Below are 10,160 nucleotides of genomic sequence, written 5' to 3' on the forward strand. Positions count from 1 at the left end.
TATACCAGTCACTGGTTTTGTTACTTGTCCACACATCGATCAAGCGTCTTGTTATTGACCCTTATAGCTTCTGTTGAATGTAGAACTGCCAATTTCGTTGAATTCAGCTTCTGTCGGCAAAAAATCACGTGTTCAATAGCTTTTGTCCGCCCGATCCGCCTCAATGAAGGTAAAGAGCTCATTTAACTGAACTCTTCGGGCAGGTGAGACGTCGCTAACTAATTGGTTTGCGGTTACCTGTGTGTACTGTTGTGTTGGATACTCTTCCCCAGGCGTACACCATGCGTCTGGTCTCGATGAGCTGTTTAACAATCTTTTAACTAGACCACCATTCCATGTTCCACGTCTGGTTCATCGGCTGAACAAGTGCTCAACATGGTTGGGGTCCACCTGACGAGTCCCAGTGTAAGCGGAAGATATCCTGTTTTCGAAATTCTCTGGACCGTTTCACACATGTTTATCACAAGCACCTGCAGGGATTTAGGGATATCGGAAAGCTTTCACTCTAGTTCAGACACCTCTATCGGATATGAAGAGAATAGAGTACCTATTAAATCACTGTAATTTTATGTTCTAACTAGACCTTTTATGTCGGACTGATGTGAAACGCCACTGCGCAACTAGAATGCAGTGTGTTTGCTCTACTAACGACTTAGTTCATGTGGTAGACGAATTCTGCAGTTAATTTGTGACGATTTTCGTGTGATTTAGTGAATCCGCTTCATGTATAACCTCTACGATCCGTCCGGACAGCTGTCCGTGATAACTGGGGTTCATGCCTAGTGAGACTCAGTTTTTGCTGCTCATTGGTTGACTCGTAGGTTAGTTTGACTGCTACCACTGAGGTCGCGGGTTCGATACAGTTTACTACGTGCAGCTGATGAGCACTGCTCAGGAGGAATCATATTTTCCAGTACCAGCTTAAAGCAGGTTCCAACCAACTCCGCGCCGTGAAATGTCTTTTAACAGTTTTGATATCTGTAACTGACTGCATCAGTAAAGGCAGGATTCGCTTTCAGTCCACTCGTCTTTTGGTGTTGGAGCTTGTACAGCTACACACTACCTTCTGTTCAGAAATATAACAGTTTTGACTTGAAGCAATCAAACCAGTATTCTTATGCTCCAAATGGGAAGCTAGCCCAACCTTTCGTACGACATCATCCGATTAGTTCTTACTGCGTCTCGTACATACAGGTTATGTTGTGCGGAACAATCTAAGCTAGATCATTTGGCTTATTCCTCGATAGTTGAGTATGCCATCTCCAGTATATGAGTCCGTTCACGAAGGAAGGTGTTATCTCATCATAAACGAGAGATTCAATTGAGTCTCCCGTGAAAACCAAATTGATTTGCAAATGAGTGTATTTCCCGAAAACAGTGCAATTTGGGTTCAAGTAGACCATAAGGTTGACGAAAACTCGGGGAATGCACCTACCTGATGAGCCCGAAGCGGAAGGGCGAAACCGGTCGTGGGCTGTCGAAGAGTTTTCAGCAACCTTGTGAGTAGTTTCCTTTGTGAAGGTGTTATCTCCTTGGATGAAGACCCTGAAACATAACTTCCACAAGTGTGACACAATCACTTCTCTACTTTCTTTCTGCACCTCTGTCATTCATTGCGCAGTCGTTCCCTCATAGTCCCCTAAACTTTGGTGAATAAAGTCAGTAACTCGGTAGCTGTGTGATTTGGACGGATCTGTAGTCGAACGAAACTGAGAATTTGACACCAGGACAGTTGTGGCTGTCAATCTCAATCGTGCATTTGGAACCACTCAATTAAGTTTGATGCTGCTGTATAGTGTGAAACGTTGCCTGTTACTGCTTGGGACAAGGTGCTCAAACTTTTCCCTTCATTCAAACGTTCCTGTCTCTGTACCTGTGAGAGAGCAGAAACTATGACAGGTAAAGTAGGTTCTGATTGGCTTAGCTGCGAGTGCGTGGTTCTTCGTGAATAGGATTCGCTTCCACACCGTCATGTCACATGCTTCGCTGAGTTGCACACTTATTCGGTCCCTTGGGGACTGCAATTGAGGGAATATTATTCTTACAATACGAAGACTAAATTTGATTGGAAGTTCTTTCGTGAATTGAATTATCTGTGGCCACTGATGGACGTCCCATCGGGATGATCGTTGTGGTTGTAGAAGGACCTCAAGTCGGATTACTACCTCTAACCCCAGAAATGCAAATGAGTTTTCTACTTTAATGAAGATTTTCTGTTCAAGCTCAGATTCATTCCATTTCATCATTTATCCAGCCAACTAGTAGTTATCACCTTTCACCTCAGATTTCAAATCGTTTTCAATGTTATGTTTTACTATTCATTTATCTACACAGTTAGCCCCTCGGCAAAGCGACTAGCGTAATAGTTATCGGTAGACATGTTTTCACTTGACTTCGCTTATAGACGCATGTGCGTTTTGTCCCATCGACGGTTCTCAGCTAAGCTGCTTCTTTTATTGCTCCATTCCCTTCCACAACCAGACTTCTCCTTCAACTGCTAGAACTCTGCCCCAACCAGTTCCAAGTACGTTTTACCATGAAGCTGTTGGCATTTGTTTTTGAAGCCAATTTAAGTCGGGATTGTGGATTCAAGGGTTTGTCTCTGTAGTGATGTCTTCCGAATGCCAAGACATCCATTTTTTGTGCGTCATCTGATTATCGGTTAATAAACATGTAGGACACAAGCGAATTCGCCTACGTTTATCCACTTCTGATCTGAATCAGCTATTCACGTTTGTTTTGCCATCCACATCTTTCGGTTTCGACTTAAATCACATTTGACCATACGTCAACTCATTTAGCGGAAGAAGTACATATCTTGCTTCCACAGCTCATTGTCCCAATTCTCCGCGTGGAATGCCACCAGGTTTTGTCCCCCTTTTTGATTGGGAGATCCACAGATCCGCAATCATCAGCAGGTATTTTCCTCTCCCCTGTTGTACAAAACCGATGACTGATACTCTCAGATGGGATGGTCCTGACAAAAAGACCAGATGCATCATCCTGAACTTTCAGTCTGATGTCTTTTGTCATGGTCGTTGTACGTTCTTTATGCTGGGGTTCATCAGTATGCCACCTAGTGTCTCCCTAGTCTCATCATCCTCTTAGTGGCAATTTCTTCAGAGGATATTTTTTCACTCCCCTTCAATCGGTTTATCAACCGAAACACACTGGTTGTGCATCGAACCCAATTCCTTTTGTGTACACGGACAATACACTGAAGAATTCAATCCACTGGACTTCGACGTCTGAGGACAATAATTCTGTCGGACAGCCCCAATCACTTACGATTTTGTGAAATCGAACGTATTTTTATGTATTGGCGCAAATCAGCCACGCATTAATTTTACGGAATAACTGTCGTGTTTAGTGAAGTGTGCCCGGTAATGTTAGTCGTGTTGTGTGTTGATCGTGCTGCGTCTGATTGCTCTTGTCCTAATGTTCGATCATGTTCACTTGTATGAGTGTTCGCTGCAGCCGTGGACAGCTACTGTTAATTCCCCCCCCCCACACACACACCAACAGAAACGTCCATAACATCTCAGCTCTAAGCATCAGAATTCTAGTACAGCAGGTGTTTTTTGGTTGTGTTTCTGCAGTTCGAAACTAACATTGGTGATGCCTGTGGCCTGGGGACGGTTGTCGAAGTTACGAGTCCTGCAAATTGGAATGAGGATTGTGTAGCCGAACATAGGACAAAGGACTTTTGCTATAGCTGCAGGTGCCTTACATGCGTAATAATTAGGCCGCTAACAAATCCCTGAAACGTACCGAGAATGGGTATTTTCAGTGCGCTTCATCACGGCACTTGTATCAATCGGCCTCCACGGTTTCCAGTACAGCGCATCTGTCTAATGGCGTTCTCTTTACTAACTCTCCCTTGCATACGACTACATGGTTGTGTATAGTGCTAGTAACCACTAGGCTGTTCTTTCATCTCTCAGCGGAAGTCCCACACGTTCTCAATACAGTAGTTCAATTTCGGAACTTTACTACCGATTGGAATTCATTGTCTGATGCAGATCTCAAAAATGGCTAGGCTGCGAAAGCCGACTCTTCACTTATGTCCGATCCACTCTTCTTGATCATATATTTGCTGCTCTTAATGGATTGATTTCCCTCTGCTTTTTCTTGACAGCTCATCCAACCAGTCAAGGTGCGCCCGATCAACCTCCGTGCCATTCCCGTCAAACCGCTCCGAACCATTCCTCTACTGACAACCTATTATTCTTCTAAGATCCTCTACTTAACGGAGCTTACGCTCTACCCACTCGTTACGCTCCGTATTTTGGCGTTTGTCAGTCATCTGCGAGATCTACCTTACTTCAACGTCTTTATTTGTCCCAGATCGTCTCAACTCCTGATACCTTGTTATTACATCAAGACGTTGGGTTCCTCGGTTCTGTTTACATCCTTTATCCTCTAGGGGTTCGTTAGTGCAATATTATCCGCATTTATTAACCGTACCGTGTGGGTGTACAGCATGTTACTACCTAGTATCTGTGCATTTCTTCCTCGGGACCATTGCGCCTATTATCTGCTGTTTAGCTTACCGTTTCTTTTGTTTGTTTTTCTGTTTTTTTTTTCGCTTGTCATATTCTCCTCATCTGTAGATTTTGTCGCGTGACCTCGTCATTTATGATTATCCAGCACATTTCAAAACCAGATCTAGTTTGTCCTCACGATTCCTACTTTTCTTCGACCATTCTGCTCATTGGATCCGGACAGTATCACTTCGGTGTATGCACTCATACTTTAGGCCCTGCAACCAATACATGGATTTTTCAAGAAGTAGCAATGTGCTAAGAAAATTGCATGGTTTATCGTCATTGTAGGTACCGCGTGCAAGTCAGAGTATGAAGTTCGTCGGTTGTTACGTCACCATGCATTTGTACTCAATCCCTATATACGTCCGTTACTACACGTTCAACTGCGTTCTGAAGCAGTTGAAAATGTTGGGTTCACTATCTGTCGTCACCTGCTCTCACAGAATTTTACTTGGGTTCATTGATGACTAAAAGTTCGACAAAGTCATTGTGCCAATTCGGGATAAAATAGCTGTGGTAATCGTTGAACTGTGATTTTAAAACACATCAGTTCGATGTTCGGTCAGTAGTTAAATAACTGTCAAGTAGGGCCTGATGGTAAACTTTGTGTGATTACTTTCTAAGTGGTTCACGGTTATTTAACCTTACAATAGGAAAGGACGTGGTTGAATATAAGTGGAGTGTGTATCACGCCGTGGTGACTTAGTAACGAGGCGTGTGCAGGTCCTTATTTGCGTATTCAACAGAAACACGCAGGTAGAAAGTATAATCAATCGTAAAGTTAGGTTTGCGTTTGCTGCCGGAAGAACTGATCTTAGATTTATCAGTTTAGCTGGATTTCAATTTCTGCGACGGACTCACTGGCGTTAGGACGGTTAATTTATGTCGAAAGAGCTGAAATGCTACGAAAATTCCAGGAGCAACCCGTCTATTCTGTGTACACAGCAGGTCATGAGATTGCGACTATGTAGGAGACCATAGGTTTGTTTGTTTACATGGACAACGCACTCCGCTAAAGAACACTAGGCAAAGCAGTGGGTTTGTCAGAAGAAGAAATTAGGGAATGGCCACTCCGACGGGTATGTGGGAGTGATCTCGTCCCAATTCGTTTCTTCAGAGAATTTATTCCACAGACGCATGTAAATGATTCAAGTCCACATTTGGATGATGTGCGGAAGACTGCGTAAATACGCAGTTGCACGTGTCTGGTCATATAGGTGAAGGGAGTAGCGGTTCTTCAGTGCTATCGATTGGAGGAAATCCCCTTTTGAACAATTTTGTGCATTTTTTTTCGCGTGCCTGCTGAATATGAGCTATCGGACCTGAACTGATTCGATTGTTACTAAGGTCCCATGTTTTCTTCGGTTTGAATCTATCTAGACTGGTGCTCTTCGAGAGTTGCTTACCGTCAGGCTAGTTTTTTCCTAAGATCCTTACAGTGCAGCCCGAAAAACAGGCGTCCTTTCAAGCCGACCGTAAAACGTTTGCTCGAACAACCGCCATATCATTTTATATGCCATCGAACCCCAGAGTCTAGTGCACGGTGAATGTTTCCGCAAGCTGTTGAATGCATATTTGAAAACGAAAGTGATATTTTGAACCAGCTGGTCTGGTTTGGTGCGCGATTGTTCGCTCAGCTAGACAAATCCGCTCGATTTCTACGCATGATATAAATGACCAGAGCGCGCCAATCTCCTCGAAAGTGTTGGTGTTGTTCTCAAAGTAAGGCATAGTTGGTCGTTTTCTACAGCTGACATGACTTGCAAGGTTGGTCGTGCTCCGGAACAACGGTTTTTTCTCAATTATGGAGGGTGCTTTTACTTGACAAAGAAACCAACGTCATAAACCCACAGTCGCCACCTACCTTTACAGGCCGCCCCAAACTCCACCGCCTCATATCGCCGTCTGAAACAAATTGCTGTTCTTTATTCGAGTACGTAATGCTTACAACTCTTAAATGACTTCAGGCGTGAGTTCTTCTGTTTTGACTTCAAAATTACATAGTCATCATCCATAGACTACGTTTCGACGTCCGGGTTATCCTAGCACTTTTCGATTAGATGCGGGAAATTAGTGTCTGGCATTACGCACGTCTGTTGTATACAGACAGTATTTTCTGTCCCAATAGAAAGCTTTAAGAGGCAACATTAAAAAATGCACGGTCCGCCGCGATTTCCCGAATTTCCTGTAAGTTTTCCCCTCTTTTGACGATTTTTTTCATGACGTGAATTCACATACAACACAATTTCGAGTATCCTGAACTGGTAATACAGAGTCTCGTCAGCAGTCTCCGGCGTGAAATTAATGAACCAGAGGCAAACGCCTTCAATAGTTTCCACTAATTTCCGTTAGGTCCTAGGAAAGGTGAACGACAGCAGCGTTACAAGAAAGCCAGTTGCAAGCTTGCCTCGACAGCATTCACCCAACCAAATTGCCACAGTTTTTTCGGGTTTGTCGCCATGGGATTCTACTTACTAGAGGTGATGTGCTTAACACATATGGAAGACAAGTTGTCCCCGCATTTCCAGTGTGGCTTTCCGTCAAAAATAGACAGCCTAACTTCTCCAGCACATGCAGTCACCCATTATCCACAAAAAAGATAAAAGAAGACTAGTTTTGCGTAGCCATCCGTTTATTCTTCCCCTTTCGCATGGTTCTTCACATGTTCATCTAAACTCCACTAAGCTATAAGAACTGCGCCGAGATGTGCGATATTTTGAACCCTGGTGACAGTCCTAACAAGATAACTTTCAGAACTTTAGAGTGTTGTTTATCCCCCGTCACCCGTTTTTCGCAGCATCTTCGCTTATCGGACCAGTGACTGCACTGTCAAACCGGTGTCTCACTGCTGCACAATTATTGTTTCGGTCGGTAGGGATACTATCAGTACCTAATAATGTACCAACGAACTTTTGGCCTATTGCTTTCGCATCCGTAACATGAAGCTTTGAGTGGCCATAGATTGAAGAATTATCAGGCTGTTACCCCAAGGTCCATTAAAGACCGTTTCCTCCGTTGGATATTATCGCTTACTCGATGTATCGTATTACTTTGTCACCTGACTGTAATAACACGTTAGTTTAGTTTTGTGGTAATGTACTAATGCACGCCAAGGGATACCAGAGCCCTCGCCAGATGCCATGCTTATATGTTTCTTCCAAGGATGATCATCTGAACCATACAGCACTCTGGTTGTTGGTTTATTCGCTGAGCTGGTGGGTGGCACAACCAGCAGCCCATCGTTACGCTTCCTAAAAATGCACTGACGTTGTGACCTCGATCGGTGATAAAACGCTAGAAATCACATTCGCCAGTTCTGAGAACAATCCAACGACCGTCTACTCTACCTGAGTTACCAACCTTCTTCTCTATACAGAACTGTACCCTCCAATCCTAAATATAGGCCCAGAGCTTTCGGTCCGTAACCTAGGCAACGAATGCCTGTGTCATCACATATTAGTTGGTTTTTGTTATTTCGGGCTATGTGCTCCATGAGACGGCTGCGGGGGGATCGGTCCAGAAGCAACTGCGGCTCTGTAGCTTGGCTAAAATCATGGAAGTTCCCTGTCCTGAAACGCTTAAAATGTACTTAAAAAGGCAACTGTGTGCTACACTGGTGTTCAGGGACACGAACAACATTGCATTGCCACTAATAATGGGGTTTCAAAGACCCACTAGGGACCCAAGTATAAAAAACGAAAGAACGGACTTCCTGAAGTATAAAAAACGAAAGAACGGGACTTCCTGCTAATCGCCGAACGTTCCACCAACCGAGCTGCCTCAGGCACTGACCCAGGTGCCTCCCCAAAACGGGTTCGCATTAATTTGCCATAACTTTCACACCTTTGTCATATGCTCAGCCCTTGCCGATTAGTCTCCCAAAATGCCTTCCCACATTTTCGATAACTTGAGCTCTGTTACTGGTAAACCGACACAGGCAAACATGCTTGTCCCTATCCTTTACATGGGCCTCGCACCCACAGCCACGGCACAAGCACCTGACGAGGAAAATCTGTGGATCTGTCATTCGTCCTTTTTACAAATCGAAAGACTTTTGTTATCAGATTCAGATGGAGCAGTAGTGTGAAGTAGCACTGTAATTCCCAGTGCTGTGCTGTGGGTTTTGCTCAATATCTCTAGCAATGTAAGTCCGGGTGCATCTCTCAACTCGAATGCGATGTGGCTGGCCTTGTCACAGTAATACTTGGCAACGAGTCCTGCCACGGTGATTCAGTCACCAGGAGTTATGTGCTACGACCAGCAAGGCAGGTGATCAATACTGAAAAACTGAGGCCACCTTATTCAATCTACTAACATCTGAGAGCGGAATCATTCGCAGTAACATGAATTTGAACAGTAAGCGCAGGATTCAGGACGGCGTCCAGGAAGGTGCTTCACAGAATAAAACTCGCAGTAATTTGTTCCACTAACACAAGAGCTTCCCAGGGCTAATTCCAATTTCCTTCTTCAAGGATTTATAGTCATTAAAAATACATGGCAGCTTCACACAAGGTTGCCTTCATGCACCCTTCTCACTTTGGTTTTTGAAACGCTCCCCAAATCTTTCTTCCCTGCACCTACTGTCTTGGAAGTCGCAACGCCGCCAGGGCGTTGGATAGCAGAAGAACGTTGTCTGCTTGCAAGCCAACTCCCTCTGAAATGCAGATAATTCTAGGGGAACTACCCGATTCCGCAAAGCTAATTATATTACACAACGTGAATTCTGCATTACTGGAAAGATTAAGTACCACTTATGCTTCAACCCAGTTCTCAATTTAATCCGCCAAAACTAGAGTTTCGGCAGAGGCACCAGTAAACGGAGTGCATCGACGGTCAAAATCAAATAGCAGAATTGTCGCAGTTCACGTGTATTTAACACGGATGTTACTAACAACTGCCATTCAGTGGACCATGGAATGTAATTACCTCCTAGGGCCCATCAGTATCCGACGAATAAAAGTGAGCTCTCGATAATTATGATGTTTCTAATTAACCACTTCATAATTATAAACGTTTGGGTTTATTGCATTTTATGCAAAATATTGGCATAAGTGAGTTGTTCAAATTTCTTAAAACGTGACGTCCCAAATAACCGGAAAATCCTATTTGCTTAAAGTGCACGAAAGTTGTAGACTGTTCTGTGGCAGTAATAATACGATTAAGTTGCTATAACCTACACACTGGCCGGCGAAACAAGACCGAGAAGATCACTCCTGTTAACAAATTTGTTTCTGGTGTACTTTGCCGAAAAAGACGGATTCAGAAGCCCAATTTACAACCCGAGAAGCGTTACCCAGATAACCTCCGTAGTACTACGTCTCAAGGACCACTGAAGACTCTTTAGGTTAGAAGAATTCAATGCCTTCACAAAATAAACTGCAGACATAGTATTACATCATATGAGCTAAGGAAGCAAATGTAAACATAAATTCTTCTAGGCACCTGCCTGAATGTCGAGTTTTCTTACTGACATACATCGTCTAGCAGGCATTCAGGATATCCTTATCGGGAATAAATTTCGCGCTAAATAGTACACGCTTCGATGTAAGTGCCAGAAGGTTGTCACTACCGGATACCACAACATCCGCTGCTAAGTACACGTTAGCCATTTAC

Source organism: Opisthorchis viverrini (genome assembly GCF_000715545.1).
Source record: "Opisthorchis viverrini unplaced genomic scaffold opera_v5_261, whole genome shotgun sequence".
NCBI lineage: Eukaryota > Metazoa > Platyhelminthes > Trematoda > Opisthorchiida > Opisthorchiidae > Opisthorchis > Opisthorchis viverrini.